The sequence below is a fragment of the Dermacentor andersoni genome, chromosome 6 (genome assembly GCF_023375885.2).
Source record: "Dermacentor andersoni chromosome 6, qqDerAnde1_hic_scaffold, whole genome shotgun sequence".
Taxonomy (NCBI): Eukaryota; Metazoa; Arthropoda; class Arachnida; order Ixodida; family Ixodidae; genus Dermacentor; species Dermacentor andersoni.
The window spans coordinates 164741972-164759483 of record NC_092819.1 but is presented as its reverse complement, the minus strand read 5'-3'; the positions used below and the strand labels follow the sequence as shown (position 1 = coordinate 164759483).

The 17512-nt window shown below is 49.3% G+C and overlaps 1 protein-coding gene across 1 annotated transcript in view; it reads right to left on the bottom strand.

The window, feature by feature from the left end:
* Window positions 1-17512, bottom strand: part of Galphai (G protein alpha i subunit) — a 138385-nt gene that overhangs the window by 52930 nt on the left and 67943 nt on the right. The window lies entirely within an intron of this gene.

Genomic DNA, 17512 nt, shown 5'->3' with positions numbered 1-17512 from the left:
GCACGACGCCTTTGGAGCACAGCTTATTGACGATTTTAGGCAGCTCAGGAACACCAATGCGCCGCCTGACGAGTGTTATGTCGTGTCCACATCTGTCATCGCATTTCGCATGACTTGTGAAGGTGGCACCGCTGACACACTGCTGCAGTTCCGGATCAATGATGACGAAATCGAGGAACTCGATGCTTGTAGGCAGCAACAGCGATTTATGTTTGTGATGCAAGCTGTTCGTGCTGCTAACGTAACTAGCCCGCCACACCAACTGTTCCGGCTCTGCAGTATGCCGACTGTACTAATTCACTGCAGATAGCAGGAGGAAGGAGGGCCTTACGATTCGAGGCATTCTGAATTCAGTGTCAACCCACAGTCACCAAAAATCAAACTCATTTATAACGAACATGAGAGTTCAGTAGTTTATTATGTGGACTTGCCCTTCGAAACATGAAAAAATTAACGACACTGTAGCTGGCGTCTGCAGTTAAGATTGGACATCACTTTGATGTGAAAATAGGATTTTCAGTACCTTAATTTTTGTTCCCGGCACTCGGAAGAGTGCCAGGAACTAGAATGGTGAACTCCATGCTAGTGTGCCGCCGTCACTGCCTCCGATATAGGAGACCACGGCCGGAGTATGCTGTACTGCTTTGCCCTGAAGAACGCTGGAGACTTGCCTTAAGAGCACGGCAGTTAGATGCAGTAGCATCTACTGCAAGTTTACCTTAAAAGAGTCATCTAAAGAAAGAAATGTGACAACCTAGCCCTTTCAAAACAGAGCCTGGCCAGTCCTGATCACCTGCCATTTTGAAACTATGACTGCACCCTTCGTAATTTTCTCTTCAAGAGTTTGCGATATATTTTACTATCAGTGGGACACGAGTGGACTCTGCATACGATAGCAAAGCGTTCTTGTTGACTGGAAATGCAAAGTACGCGGCATGCCGGCACATTGCAAAGATCTTTGCACAAATCCTCATCATTCCATTATAGCGTTTGGATCACGACAACGTTAAGTAATCGCAGTGTTTTTATAGGAGGCGTATAAAGAGCACCAAATACGACAATAGAGCGAATTCTTCAACTTCATAAATTCATGGACTTCAATTTTAAACAGGGTGACAATATTGGGCTTTTGGGCGATTTCAATCTTCCAGATATTGATTGGAACTCATACTTACCAGGTGAAACAAACGTGGCACTCGGTGAACAATTATTAGAATTAATATTCTGTTACAACCTTGTACAAGTCGTAAATGATTATACGTGGATTTGTGCATCAAGGTCTTCCTTTCTAGACCTTCATTTTGTGTCTGATTCTCTAACTAGCTATATAAATGAATGAAGTTGGTGAAGGTTTAGCTGATCATAAAATGATTATGCTTCCTTTTAACCTGTCTCCACTCCCTTTGGATAAGGAATTACCGAAGCAGATATTGAATTTGCATGCCACGGATGACGTTAGCATACTGGACTACCTTGAACATTCCTTTGATGAGTTCTCCACAATATACGAATCCAAGGCTAGTACGAACCGCTTGTGGGGACACTTTTCGTCAGTGGTGGCTCATTTCATTGAACATTTTATTCCTAAATCAAACAAAAAAAAAAGAGAAATAACGGATAAACAGAGAAATAGTTCATTCAAAACGAAGAATCCAGAGGAAAAGGAAAGCATGCTCCAAAAATTCAAGCCAAGAAATGTTGAATACCTTACGACAAATGAGGAAAGAACTTAACTGTCTTGTTCAGGATTCGAGGCATAAGTTCTATAACATAACACTGAAAAAGTTTCTCTCAGATGAAGTTCTGGCAATATGTCAACCCATCAACGAAATCTTATTCACATAATCAAAATGTCATAAAGGAGCGCACACAAGCTTCTAAATCTTTTTTTCTCTTCCGTATGCCCCCGCGACGACGGAACGGTACCGATTTTGCCTGTTTATCCTGACCATCCTTCGGCTGACCATGTGGTGATTAATGAAGCACGCGTCCTACAGCTTCTTTTGCGTATTAATAATAAAAAAAGTGTCGGTACAGACAGCATTCCCAATGAGTTTTTATACCGGCACACTGAGAGGATGGTTAAATACTTCACGATCATCTTTCAATCATCCATTAACCAAAGTTCCGTTCCCAGAGCTTGGAAACTCGCCTAAATTGTACCTATTTATAAAGGTGGCATAACGACAGACGTAGGAAACTACAGGCCCATTTCCCTTACAAGCACCTGCTCTAAGTTACTGGAGCACATTACTAGTGAACACCTTTCAAATTATCTGGAAACACATAATTTGTCACCAACTCAACATGGATTCCACAAGGGTCCATCTAAATAACGCAACTTGTTGAATTAGTTCATAACCTCTCTGAAAAAGATCAATGACCGTGCACAGATAATCTTATTTTTTTAGATTTCTCCGAAGCATTTGATAAGGTATCCCACAAAAATTGTTGAAAATTGATGCTTTCTTTAAGAATTCTAATATCACTAACTGGTTCAAATCTTACCTTCCGTCACGAGAACAATACGTCGAAATAGGTAGCTGTAAGTCAAGTCTCCTACCAGTACTGTCAGGGGTACTTCAGGGCAGTGTAACTAGGGCCCCTCCGATTCCTAATATTTATTAATGATCTTGCAAATTGTACAACTGTTCCACCACAATTATTTGTGGACGATTGTGTGTTATACAATAAGATAATATCACTAAACAATCAACAGCAATTACAGGCTAGTTTACAAAAATTACGGAATGGTGTGGCCAATGGCAAATGATGCTGAACCCAGATAAACCTGTCTATGTCCGTAACGAGAAAAAAAGCTTATTCATGCTAACAGCTACAAAATTTGCGACACAGAACTGAAATTGGTAACTCAAGATAAATACTTAGGTGTACTATTTACCGAAGGCCTCAAGTGGAATGCACACATAGATATGGTATGCAATAAAGCCAGTAGAGTGCTAAGGAGTCTCAGACACAACTTACGCAGTGGTAGACCTGAAATAAAATTAAAAAAAAAAAAAGAAACTGGCATTTAAGACCTTAATAAGGCTCATTATAAAATGTGCAAAAATAGTAAGGGACCCAGACACAGCAATAAATCGTCACAAATTAGATTGAATACAGCATTTAGCTGCTACATTCATATTTAACAAATATCGCTATTGTCACTTCCCTAGCGAATTGTACCGCAACGCAAATCATCCGGCTTTAGAAGTGAGGACAGCAGTGGACGGATTAAAATTTCTCTTCCTCATCACTCATAATAAACTTAAAATTAATGGGTCTGACTTTTTCAAATCATCGCCCAAAGCACACTTCGGACATAGACATAGCATGTATATCGCACCACCATAAACACGAAATGACTTTTAAATATAGCTATTTTCCTGGAGTAATTAAGGAATAGAACATGCTGCCTGATTCACTGGTTTCCTCTTCTTAAGTACATTTCTAGACGAGCTGCAGACTTTGTTTGTTCAGGTCAAGAAGTGTTCTGATCCATTAAATCAATAACACCGCGCTGTGGTCTCGATGAGTGCAATTGTGCTCGGATTATTACTTTTGTGAATATATGTGAAAAAGCAGTGCCTTTATTTGTATTATCATTATCTTCCTTGTGTGTGTGATTCTTCATTGTATTGTAAATATTGTCCGTATCTCCATTCCTGTAATAACCCTTCGGGGGTTAACAGTACTGACACGTGTACTTGTCTTTATCGGACGACACGTTTCACCGCCTAACAAATGTTATCAGACAGCGCAGGATGCGCTTGCATGTGTCGGAAGTTTCTGGAATGTTATCGATGGTTCCATCCACTGTCTGTTGTCGCTGAACCTTGTGTAATCTGATTGCATGTATGCGCGACGCGAATGGCATAGAACTCTGTGGAAGGAATGCGGGTCCCAGCGATTACTCTGGAACATTCGACGACTGATGTATAAAAGCCGACGCGCTTGACCTGTTGATAAGGTTTTCGCCAATCGCTGACCGTATTCACCGCTATCGTTGTGCTATAAGTGTAGCCTGTTTTGTGGGCACGGGTTCGCCCAATAAAAGTTAGTTTTGTCGTTTACAGTATTGCTACTGTGTTCTTCAACGTCACCACCAAGTGACATCTGGTGGAGGTGCTTTACGTTCATGTACCGGACGCCCCCGACAAGCCATAACCCAAGCCCGGACCGCAATGACAACACCAACGTCGTCCCGGAACACCGAGCAAGCCGCCGGCTATAGCAGCTGCCCCCGGAACACGGTCTTCTACCAGATACGACCAAGAAGACATCCCCAATGGTAGCCGCAGCGGCCCCAATAATTCTTCAGCAGCCCAGGGAACTACTGACGTTCCGCGGTTCCACATTTTAGGACCCGGAAAGCTGGCTGGAAACGTATGAGAGGGTCGCTACGTTTAACAGCTGGGAAAGCGACGACAAGCTGCGACACGTCTATTTCGCATTGGAGGATGCCGCCAGGACGTGGTTCGAGAATCAAGAAGCCACCTTGACGACTTGGGACCTCTTCCGAAGCAGCTTCTTGCAAACATTTACAAGTGTCGTGCGAAAGGAACGAGCCCAAGTTCTACTGGAGACCAGAGCGCAGCTGCCGAATCAGACGATCGCGATCTTCACTGAGGAAATGAGCCGTGTGTTCCGCCATGCCGTCCCGGAAATGTCCGAGGAGAAGAAAGTCCACCAAATGATGCATGGTGTAAAGGAGGAACTTTTTGCCGGAATGGTAAGAAGCCCACCGAAGACCGTCGACGAGTTTCTTCGTGAGGTGACGAGCATCGAGAAGACACTAGAATTGCAGAACCGGCAATTCGGCCGCCGCACCAAGCCAACAAGCTATGCCGGAGTTCAATCAATGGCCACTGACGACCTGCGCGAGACCATCAGGGCAGTCGTACGAGAGGAGCTTCAAAGAATCTTCCCTTCATCGCAACCTCAAGTGGCCTGAATTGCCGAAATTGTCAAAGAAAAAGTCCAGCGACCGCTCAGAGTTCCCGAGGTGCAACCACAATCATCGTGGCCCCAGCCAGAAGCAATGACCTACGCCGCCGTCAAGTTCCCCCCATCCACGAACCGCGCCAGGGCCCTGTAACGCCGCAATTCCGTCGACCACCGCCGCCGCCGCCAGCACGCCCACCCAGCGCAGCTACCCGAGGAAGACAGATGTTTGGCATCACTCCTGACCACCGCTCGCTGTGCTACCACTGCGGCGAAGCTGGCCATATGTACCGCCGATGCCCATACCCCGACCTGGGATTGCGAGGGTTCGCCGTCAAAGCACCGCACCCTCGGGAAGGTGAACGCCCTCGTGACATCGCCGACTACCTCGCCGCTTCTCAGTGGAGCCCTCGACGACTGTCCCGTTCGCCGTCACCAGGCCGCTACCTGTCGCCGCTCTGCGGGCCCATAACCGGAAAACTAAAAGCATCAACCGATGGAGGTGCGGTTGCTGTTCGTCGAACTGACGAAGATCCTTTGCCGCCGCCGAATACGCAAAAAATCCCGTCTAGACATGTCAACGAGACACTGCCATCCAGACGTAGTCTGGCAGCAAAGAATATGCTGACGAAAGACGACCTGACGACGCCACGTATCAGCCACAGGCCAACGCGACGCAGCGGTGACCTGGCGCCAAGACCTAACTGTAATGCAAGACAAAGAACCACCGACCTCGACGTGCTCCTTGACGGCCACGCAGTCACCGCCTTAGTAGACACAGGAGCCGATTACTCCGTCATAAATGGACCCATCGCCGCCCAGTTGAAGAAAGTTAAGACCGCATGGGAAGGCCCTCAAATTTGGACAGCTGGAGGACAGCTGATCACGCTGACTGGAATCTGCACGGCAAGAATTACCATTCATGACTGGACTTATCCTGCCACCTTCGTTATCCTCCAACAGTGTTCATGAGACGTCATTCTCGGTATGGACTTCCTGAACCAACACGGCACAATCATCGACCTGAAGTCGAAGTCAACAACGGTGTCGGAAGATAAAGCGATACCGCCGGAGAGCCCTCGTAGTCACCACGCCTTGAGTGTGCTCGAAGATCAAGTGAGCATCCCGCCTCGCTCCAGCATTGTTATTTCGGTCGGCACTGAAACACCCGCTGACGTAAAAAGCATCATTGAAGGCGACCAACGTCTACTGCTCGACCGCGAAATTTGCGTCGCAAGAGGGATCGCTCGACGGCACGGAGGAAACACGGAAGTGTTGCTGACAAACTTCAGCCAGGAGTTCAAGCACATCAACAAGGGCACGATGATCGCAGAAATCGAGGAAATTCTGGAAACCAGCAGTGCGTTTGTCCTCTTGGATTCTGACGCATCTACCCCGACGACCGTAGTTTCCAAGCCAGGCTTCGACATAAATCCAAGTCTCCCCACGATTAAGCAAGAAAAGCTCAGAAGTCTACTTCGACGATACAAAGAGTGCTTTTCGACATCATCAAGGATTCGACAACCAGTCGCAAAACATCGCATAATAACCGAAGAGTGTGCTCGACCACTCCGCCAGAGCCCTTATTGAGTTTCTACGCGAGAATGTGAAGCTATAAGGCATCAAGTCGACGAAATGCTGCGCGACGACATCATTCAGCCGTCAAAAAGCCCGTCGGCATCTGCTGTAGACTTGGTGAAGAAAAATGAGGGAACCTTACATTTCCACGTCGATTAGCGTCGTTTGAACAAGATCACGAGGAAGGACGTATACCTCCTCCCACGGATAGACGACGCATTGGATCGACTCTGCAACGCTAAATACTTCTCGTCGATGGACCTCAAGTCTGGCTATTGGCAAATAGAAGTCGATGAAAAAGATCGCGAAAAGACCGCCTTCATCACCCCAGACGGCCTCTACGAGTTCAAGGTTATGCCATTTGGACTGTGCTCGGTGCCTGCAACGTTCCAGCGCCTGATGGACACGGTTTTAGCAGGATTGAAGTGGCAGACCTGTCTTGTTTACTTGGATGATGTCGTTGTCTTCGTTGGAAATTTCGACAATTACCTTAGGCGGCTTGCAACAGTACTGGGAGCCATCAGGTCATCAGGGCTTACTACTCTCAAGCCGGAAAAGTGCCGCTTCGCTTACAGCAAGCTTCTGTTTCTTGGAGTCCGCCCCGACCCGCAGAAGACAGCTGCCATCGCAAAGTTCCCGCAGCCCATCCATAAGGAGACAGTGCGTAGATTCCTTGGCATGTGTGCCTACTACAGGCGTTTTGTCAAGGACTTTTCACGCATCGCGGAGCCACTAACACATCTAACCAAATGTGATGTCGAGTTAAAGTGGGAAATGCTGTAGGCCGATGCATTTCAACAACTCAAATGACGCATGCAGTCGCCGCCGGTACTTGCACACTTCGACGAGAACGCCGATACTGAAATCCATACTGACGCCAGTAGCCTAGGCCTCGGTGCAGTCCTAGTCCAGAGGAAAGACGGACTTGAACAGGTGGTATCTTATGCTAGCCAGTCGCTGTCAAAAGCGGAAGGCAATTATTCTACGACTGAAAAGGAATGTCTCGCCATCATTTGGACTACAGCAATATTCCGCCCTTACCTATATGGGAGGCCATTCAAAGTGGTCAGCGACCACTTTCAATAGCCTCCCATATAGCTAAGGGCATTGTGTTGTAGCTCATTGTGTTATATTATTGACGCGTTGTGTTGGCTACCTCACTTAAAGGACCCTTCAGGATGGCTGGCACGGTAGAGCCTCAGACTACAAGAATACGACATCACTGTAACCTACAAGTCTGGACAAAAACACTAAGATGCCGAATGCCTATCACGCGCCCCGCCCCCATTGACCCGCCGCCGCAAGATGACAAGGATGACGACGCCTTCCTTGGAATAATAAGCGCAGAAGACTTCGCCAAGCAGCAACGAGGAGACCGGGAGCTAAAAGCCCTAGTCGAGTATTTGGAAGGGCACACAGACGTTGTCCCTAGGGCATTTAAGCGTGGATTGTCTTCGTTCACATTTCGGAACAACCTACTCATGAAGAAGAACTTCTCTCCAGTCCGCGCCGACTACCTTCTTGTTGTTCCATCGGCGCTGCGCCCAGAAGTACTGCATGCCCTACATGACGATTCGACCGCTGGGCACCTCGGTTTCTCCCGGACGCTAACGAGGATACAAGAAAGGTATTACTGGTCGCACCTAACCACCGATGTCACCCGTTACGTCAAGACATGCCGAGACAGTCAGCGACACAAGACACCACCGACAAGGCCAGCGGGGTTACTACAGCCGATCAAGCCTCCTTACCGATCTTTTCAGCAGATCGGGATGGACTTGTTGGGACCGTTTCCGACATCAACTTCCGGAAATAAGTGGATCGTCGTGGCGACGGACTATCTCACCCGCTTCGCTGAAACTAAAGCTCTACCGAAAGGCAGCGCAGCCAAAGTGACGAAATTTGTCGTCGAGAACATCCTGCTACGGCTTTTACAGCAGAGCTCACCCAAGCCATTCTGCAATACAGCCAGACAAGCCACAGGAGGACAACTGCCCACCATCCGCAGACGAATGGTCTCACGGAGCGCCTGAAAAAGACCCTCGCCGACATGCCAGCAATGTACGTCGACGTCAAGCACAAGACGTGGGATGCAGTCCTGCCGTACGTAACATTCGCTTACAACACGGCGGTGCAAAAAAAAACAACACAGATCACGCCATTTAAGCAGGTTTACGGCAGGAACCCGACGACACGCTCGACGCCATGCTGCCGCACGTCATTGACGAGGAAAATCTTGAAGTCGCTACCTATCTCCAGCGCGCCGAAGAAGCTCGACAGCTCGCCCGCGTACGGATCAAGAACCAGCAGCGTACCGACAGCCGACACTACAACCTCCGACGACGCTTCGTCGAGTACCAGCCCGGCGACCGTGTTTGGGTATGGACCCCAATGCGAGGACTGAGTGAGAAACTATTGCGACGCTATTCCGGACCCTACAAAGTCATCCGACGTATTGGCGCGCTGGACTATGAGATCGTGCCAGACGGCTATTCGCATTCACAGCGGCACCGCGTACGATCTGAAGTGGTCCACGTGGTGCACCTTAAACCCTTTTACGGACACTGACGAACTTCCTTATTTTTTTTTTCTATGAGTGCTTTTCTTTATTACTTTCGTTTGTTTGCAGCATCGGGTCGATGCTTTTTAACAGGGGGGTATTGACACGTGTACTTGTCATTATCGGGCGACATGTTTCACCGCCTAACAAATGTTATCGGACAGCGCAGAACGCGCTTGCATGTGTCGGAAGTTTCTGGAATGTTATCGATGGTTCCATCCGCTGTCTGTTGTTGCCGAACATTGTGTAATCTGATTGCATGTATGCACGACGCGAATGGCATAGAACTTTGTGGAAGGCATGCAGGTCCCAGCGATTACTCTGGAACATTCAACAACTGATCTATAAATGCCGACGCGCTTGCCCCGTTGATCAGGTTTTCGACGATCGCCGACCGCGTTCGCCGTTATCGTTGTTCGCCCAAGAAAGGTTAGTTTTGTCGTTCACAGTATTGCTACTGTGTTCAACGTCACCACCACGTGACATTATCAACAAACAAACAAACAAATCTTGCTGTTGTGGCTGCAGCATCGGTTGTATTGGTTTCATAAAATAAATGATGATGAAAAAAACATGTCTCCAACAAATCTACGTATCTGAGAAAAAGTCACGGTATATAATGCGCCAAACAAGGCCAATAAACATGTTGCGCAATCACAGATTCACAGATCACAGAACCCTAAGGCCCGCCCCTCCTCCCTCCACTCCCGCCGATGTATCGCATGCTACGAAAGGCGCCGCGCTTCCTCCCCGATTTTTTCCCTTGCGCACACAAGACTGAGCCACCACCATCGGCTCACCCATGCCACCCCCCCTTTTTCACTCGCACATACAGCATGTGGCGTGCGGTGAAGATGTTATCGCCCTTGGACTTTATACTGAACATGAGGGTGATGGCAGGAATGCGCCTAGAGTGTCAATATAATTGCTATCGCAATAATATTGTGACGCTCTTAGGTGCATAGTGGGTTCACGCCTGAACAAACAGTATGCGGGGGCACCGAAGGGTAGTGAACGAGGACGACGACGTGTGGCTGGCTGGCTGAATCTCGACAGGCGCTCAGTTGACCAAGGCCATCGCTTCTAACTCTACCCGGCTTCAAAGTAACGCCTTTTGTGGGCGTAACAGAGTGGTGGAGGTGCGGAGTACGACAGAACGTACCACGGAGTCGCAACATCTAGAACTTCGCCGGAGCCGTCGTCTTGCCGGTCTCTTGCCAACGACCTTCCCTATGGCTCAGGACGGAGGTGGACAAATGCCAGCTATAGTTTCACCTTCTCAAAGGTCAGCGCCAGTTGGACCTTTGCGGCACTACATGGAACCACGCTCGTTCGCGGGAAAAGTGGGCGAAGACGTCGACGAGTGGCTGATGCACTACGCAAGGGTGAGCCGCTACAACCGTTGGGATTCTGTCACTCAGCTTGAATATGTTGCACTCTTTCTGAGTGAGACAGCGCTGATGTGGTATGAAAGCCACGAAGACTCCCTAACAACGTGGGAGCACTTTGTCGAGGAAATTAAGAAGTGTTTTGGCGACACCCACGCCAAACAGAAACGCGCCGAGAGAACACTTGCTCAAAGAGCTCAAGCTCCTGGAGAAACATGCACTATATACATAGAGGAAATCCTCAAGCTGTGCAAAATCGTAAATCCGCAGATGTCCGAGGAAGACCGAGTCGGACATCTCCTCAAAGGAATTGCAGAAGATGTATACAATTTCCTCATAAGTCGGGAACACGTTGATTCCGTCTCAGATGTCGTGCGTCATTGCCGTACGTTTGAGATGTTGAAAACACGTCGCATTGTGCCAAAGTTTGGACGCCTGGCGAATGTGACAACCATTGCCAGCGTCGATGAGAGCCCGTCTGCCGATCTTTCGTCTACTATACGGCAGATCGTGCGTGAAGAACTGCTGCGGCACCAGGAACTTGCGCGCGACGTCATACGACAACCTGACGCTTATTACCCGCAACACATGGCGCCTGCCGCACCCTGCGCTTCCTGGCAACCGGCGGTATGTGTCACAGACGTCAACCGCAGAGGTGCTCCATGGCCATGTGAGGACACATTTACGCCCGAACACCGACCAGCAGAACACCCTCGCCCCAGCAGGTTTGCACGCAGACCGACAGTTCCTCCTGTGCAGCAGGCTCAGCCGCTCCGCTCTGCTACACGACCCCCCATGGCTGAGCGCTTCGAAGGGCAGTTCATCGATCGTCGTTTACCTGTGTGCTATAGCTGTGGCGACTTGGGTCACATTGCCAGGTACTGCAATCGCCGCCAACCACCGAGGTTCGACCGATCGACGATGTCTAGGCGGTACCGCGCTCCTCTGGGCGAAACATATTCGCCCTCGCACACATATTTAGGAAGCTTGCCTCACCAGCACCCGGAGCCGCTACGGAACCGTTCTCCAGCATCCGATCGCAGCTTGACACCACCACCCGCTCCTCGTGTAAGCCGGTCGCCCTCTCCGCGGCGTCGATACCCGTCGCCACCTCCGGAAAACTAGCCAGCGCGGCCGTTGGAGCTGAGGTCGCTGGACAATCTTCGATATCGACAGAGATACCTCCAACCATTTGTATGTTTAAGAATAAGGTGTTTGTATTAATTGACGGGGTTTCATCCATGGCCTTAGTGGACACGGGAGCAACCGTTTCAGTGATGAGTCTTGCGTTTAAAAGCCTCCTAGGACGAAAGGTGATGTTTCGCTGGGACCGTGCCGATACGTTTCGCGGAGTGAGTGGGGAGTTGTTGTATCCTGTGGGCGTGTGTAATGTAGACGTTACCTTGGGTGGTCAAATATTTAACGCGGAGTTCGCTGTTCTACCTCATTCTACGCATGACGTAATCCTGGGTCTTGATTTTTTGAAACTGTGTGGTGCCACCGTCGACTGCAAAACGGGTGAAATCAGTGTAGGTACGAGCTTTGCTGCGGCGTTTATGGAAGCCCCACCGTATCGTGAAAGTGTGCTTTGTGTATCCCGGGATACAGTTGTGCCTCCGTTATCCGCAACGTGTGTTTCAGTCGCCTGTTTCCCCACCACCGACGGAACGTTTGACGCTACCGTGGAGCCCGTTCACCTGAGTTGCATCAAGGGGAATGTACTGATACCGTATTGCACGCTGTCAGTTGTTCAGGGACGCACCAACTTATGGGCCGTAAACTGTTCGAGTGAACCTGCAATACTACCACAGGGTCTGAAACTTGCCGCCTACCATGAAGATCACGTGCTATCGCTCGCCATTCTTACAGAGGCCCTTGATTCTGCGGATGAGCGCCATTTCGCTAATGTCTGCCCTGCGGCGCACTCCTCATTTCTGACTATGGTAAACAAGTCGCTCAGCACTAAGCAGCGTCACGAAGTGGCGAATATTCTGCTAAAACATGCCCGACTGTTTGACTTCTTCCAGCAAGAGGGACCACCATTGTTTCCTCCTTCTCGTATACACCATCGCATCGATACGGGATCTGCCCAACCGCTGCGACAGAAACCATACAGAGTCTCACCGTCGGAACGCAAGGTGATCAATGACAAAGTCCACGAAATGCTAAATAAGAATGTAATCCAAGAATCCTGTAGTCCGTGGGCAGCGCCAGTGATCCTGGTTAGAAAGAAAGATGGTACATGGCGATTTTGTGTTGACTACCGCCGCCTCAACACCATCACTAAAAAGGACGTATATCCTCTTCCGCGTATTGATGATGCTATCGACTGCCTCTCATCAGCGTCTTACTTTTCGTCTGTTGACTTGAGGTCGGGGTACTGGCAGATTCCTATGCACGAGGCAGACAAGGAGAAAACGGCATTTGTAACACCAGATGGACTTTTTGAATTTAATGTGATGCCGTTCGGGCTCTGTAATGCGCCTGCAACTTTCGAGCGCTTCATGGACAACATCCTGCGTGGTTTGAAGTGGGAAGTATGCATGTGCTATCTAGATGATGTAGTGATTTTCGGGCGCACGTTCAGTGAGCACAACGCACGTCTCGATCTTGTGCTAGACTGCTTGGACAAAGCGGGTTTGGTGCTCAACTCGAAGAAGTGTCATTTTGGAGAGCGCCAAACACTCGTTCTGGGACACCTAGTGGATAAGGACGGTATACGGCCTGATCCAGCGAAGACTGCTACGGTGGAAGCCTTCAAGCAACCTCGCCATGTAAAAGAGCTACGCAGTTTCCTAGGGCTTTGCTCGTACTTCCGCCGGTTTATTCGTGGATTTGCCAACATCGCGTATCCGCTGACATGCCTCCTCCAGAAGGGCGTTCCCTTTGAATGGACTCCTGAATGTGAAGCTAGCTTTCGTGAGCTGAAGTCTCGTCTGACGTCTCATCCCATTCTCCGACACTTCGACCATGCGGCTCCCACAGAAGTTCATACGGACGCTAGCGGTATTGGCATCGGCACCGTCCTTATTCAACGCGTCGACACCAAAGAACACGTCGTCGCCTACGCGAGTCGTTCTTTAAGTAAGTCCGAGCGTAACTACACCATTACAGAGCAAGAATGTCTTGCAGTTATTTTCGCAGTACAGCGCTTCCGGTCGTACCTGTACGGGCGCCCCTTCACTGTGGTGACAGACCATCATTCTCTCTGCTGGCTGGTTAATCTCCGTGATCCGTCGGGCCGGCTTGCGCGTTGGACACTCCGTTTACAGGAATATAACTTTACCGTTTCTTATAAAAGCGGCCGCCGACACGCTGACGCTGACTGCCTCTCGCGCATGCCGCTTCCAACGACGGACTGCGACGCGGACAACTTCGACTGCTATATCGCATCACTGGAGCCGGGATTTCCTGATATAAATACCTTCAAGGTCGAGCAACAAAAAGACAGAACTTTAGAACCACTGCTCATTACTGCAAGGCAATCAGCACCATCCACTCGTTTCTGTGTTCGTGATGGGGTTCTTTACAAAAAGAACTATTCTACTACAGGCCCACGATATCTTCTGGTGGTCCCGGAGAGTCTCCGTGTCTCCGTCTTGCGCGCTATGCATGACGATCCAACATCTGGACATTTGGGTTCTGCGCGAACTCTCTACCGCCTCCAAGAAAGGTTCTACTGGCCTAAAATGTGTCAGACGACCGCCCAGTATGTGTCCAGCTGCAGCGAGTGTCAACGTTATAAGCGTCCGACGAGTGCTCCTCCTGGTCAACTCCATCCAGTGCCACCCCCCAGCTCTCCCTTTGAGCAAGTTGGCATCGACCTCCTCGGTCCTTTCCCGCGTTCATCCGATGGGAATCGCTGGATTATTGTGTGTGCCGATCACTTGACACGCTACTGTGAGACAGCTGCAATACCATCGGCTACTGCAACCGAAGTGTGTATTTTTCTGCTGCGTTTTGTCATTCTCCGACATGGACCTCCCAGAGTCATCATCAGCGATCGTGGGCGGCAGTTCACTGCAGACGTGGTCGAAGAGATGCTTCGTCTATGTGCTTCAAGGTTTCGACATTCCACCCCGTATCATCCCCAAACAAATGGCCTTACGGAACGCACGAACAGAACTCTTACTAACATGCTGTCCATGTATGTCGAGTCAGATCATAAGAACTGGGACAGCGTGCTACCTTTCATTACGTACGCATTTAACACCTCAAAGCATGAAGTTACGGGCTACAGTCCCTTCTTTCTTCTCTACGCTCGTCCGCCTCGTTATACACTAGACACTATCTTCCCGTTTTCCAGCCACGATAATCTTTGTATATCAGAGACAGTCTGTCTTGCTGAAGAAGCCCGACGACTTGCTTCGTTACGCACTCTTGTTTCACAAGACCGCTCGAAGGCACGCTGCGACCGCCGACACCGACACGTGATATATGACCCTGGTGATTTAGTGTTGCTCTGGAAACCAACCAGGAAACGTGGACTATGTGAAAAACTGCTGGCCCACTATGTTGGACCCTATGTTATTACGGAGCGCATCAGCGAATTAACCTACCGCATAGCACGTCTCACATCAAATGGCCGACGGTCAGCAAAGACTGAACTTTCGCATGTCGCCCGTTTAAAGCCCTTTATTTCTCGACAGCCTGTTTGACTTGCCCGGCGGACTTCGTCTGCGCGGAGGGAAATGTGATGCTCTTAGGTGCATAGTGGGTTCACGCCTGAACAAACAGTATGCGGGGGCACCGAAGGGTAGTGAACGAGGACGACGACGTGTGACTGGCTGGCTGAATCTCGACAGGCGCTCAGTTGACCAAGGCCATCGCTTCTAACTCTACCCGGCTTCAAAGTAACGCCTTTTGTGGGCGTAACAATATAACAAGAATATCTGGCAACTGAAGCGTCCCGTGCCCCATTACTTTCTGCAAAAGAAGAAGTAACAAAAATCGAACTTTCACCATGCGACAATTCGCTGCGTTTTTAAAATTTTTTTGTGGGGCGAGGGCACTGAAATGAAAAAACACAAGGGAAAGCATGTTGGCCACAATCGAATGCCTACTAGGGCACCTAATGCGGCTACCAAAGGAATATCGAAAACATGAGATGTTTGGTCCACAGAGAACCATACGCATACTGCTCAGTATCTAACACTGGTGAGACAAGACTTTCTGGAGAGGCTGCGCTCAAGCGAACGCGTTGCAATACGTTGAGTCCGCACAGTGATGGCTGCGAGCGACCATTGTTTCTTTTTCTCGTCTGCTAGCCAGAGAGCATCCAAACTCTGCCAGTCGAAAATCCATTCGGCAAGAGGAAGACCAACGCACACTGAAGTGCGCCGTGCGGTGGTAGGGGCAATACGAGAAAAACGCATGCGTTCTGGCTGGCTCTGGCAGACCGCGGATATAGCGAGAACACGAAAATTCAAGAGGCTCAATGTGTCCTCACGAACAAAAGTCAAAGCAGACAAATAAATAAGAACATAGTTACCTTTGGTGGCTTTAGTGTCTTGACACGGATGCTTTGGCGCAGGTGAAAACAATGTTGAGATCTTTTTCTGACATGACGGCACAAATGAACCACCATAAAGCTCCGTTTCATCCGACTACGCTGCGTGCTAGGTCAACTTGCCTAATAGTGTGTTGATTTGGCTCGTCTCATTGTATGTTCCGATGCACGACTTTAGAAAAGTCAATCCACCTTTCACATCAAAGGTTTAGGAGAACTTTACACCCATGAAGTTTCAGAATTGAAATCCATGAGCTATGTAGATTCCACGGCCTCCACGAGATGCCGCGGCGAGCCGCTTGCCATCAAATCGCCTTTGAAACTTTGCGCTCGGATGGGACTCCTTGGCGTTATGCAACTCCCAGTGCATGGACGTTGCCGCGAAATCCAGCCAGAGATCACAATGTATGTGCTGAGATGTCTTTTCGAGTGTGAAAAAGACATTCTACACAAAGTCCAGAATGATTTCCAGCGTCGGGGGTTGTTTTGGCTGGCATTGCAAGGTCAGCCAAAAAAACTTTCGGAGGGGGGGAGGGAGGGGGGAGGCTGAAGCCCCATAAGCCCCCCTCCTGGCTACGCCCCTGGTGGTAGCGGACCAACGATATCGATGTGAACGTGGCCGAAACGAACTTCTGGTGGTGGAAAATGACCAGGCGCGCTCATAGTGTGTCGACCGACCTTGGTGTGCTGGCACTGTATGCATGCCCAAGTCCAGCAACGGACGTCAATGTTCATACGCGGCCACAGACTGTGGGAAGTGAACAGACGTGTGGCACGTACAGCAGAGTGCGATAAGGAGTGTAGTGCGTCAAAAACTTGCTGCCGAAATTGTTGTGGAATGTACGGTTGAGGATGACCCGCAGACATGTTGAATGTCACTGCGACGTTCCAGCCAGGCAGTAAGATCTCTTTGAATCAAAGAGAAACGTTGGCAGTCTGGAGTGTTTGAAGTTCACGGTCTCTACGTTGAGCGGTAGCAAGGCGAACGAAGTCAATGCTGGAATGATTTACTTGGCTTGCATTTATACGATTCCGTGACAGAGCATCAGCAACGGGATTATCGGCACGACTGATATGCCGAATATCAGTAGTGAATTCAGAGATATATGCAAGCTGACAAATTTCGCGCGGAGTGTGCGAGGAACTGTTTAAGGTAATGGCATAAATGAGCGGTTTGTGGTCGGTGAGAATAAAGAACTGACGCCCTTTGAGATTGTGACGGAAGCGGCGGACTGCGAGGTAGAGTCCTAGCAATTCACGACCGAAAGTGCTGTAGCAGGTTTCTTGCGGCATCAGCTTCCTTGAAAAGAAAGATATAGGCTGCCATGTCTTGCCAACCAATTGTTGAAACACGGCGCCGTAAGCTACCATTACCATTACGGACATTGAAGTGTCTGGTTGCGAGTGTGCCAATAGAGTAGTGGTAGTCAGGGCGTTCTTGGCAGAGATAAAAGCAGATTCAGTAGCATTAGTCCACGATATAGGCATGCTAGCTCGTGCTGTGCCATAGAGTAAAATGTGCAGAAGCTG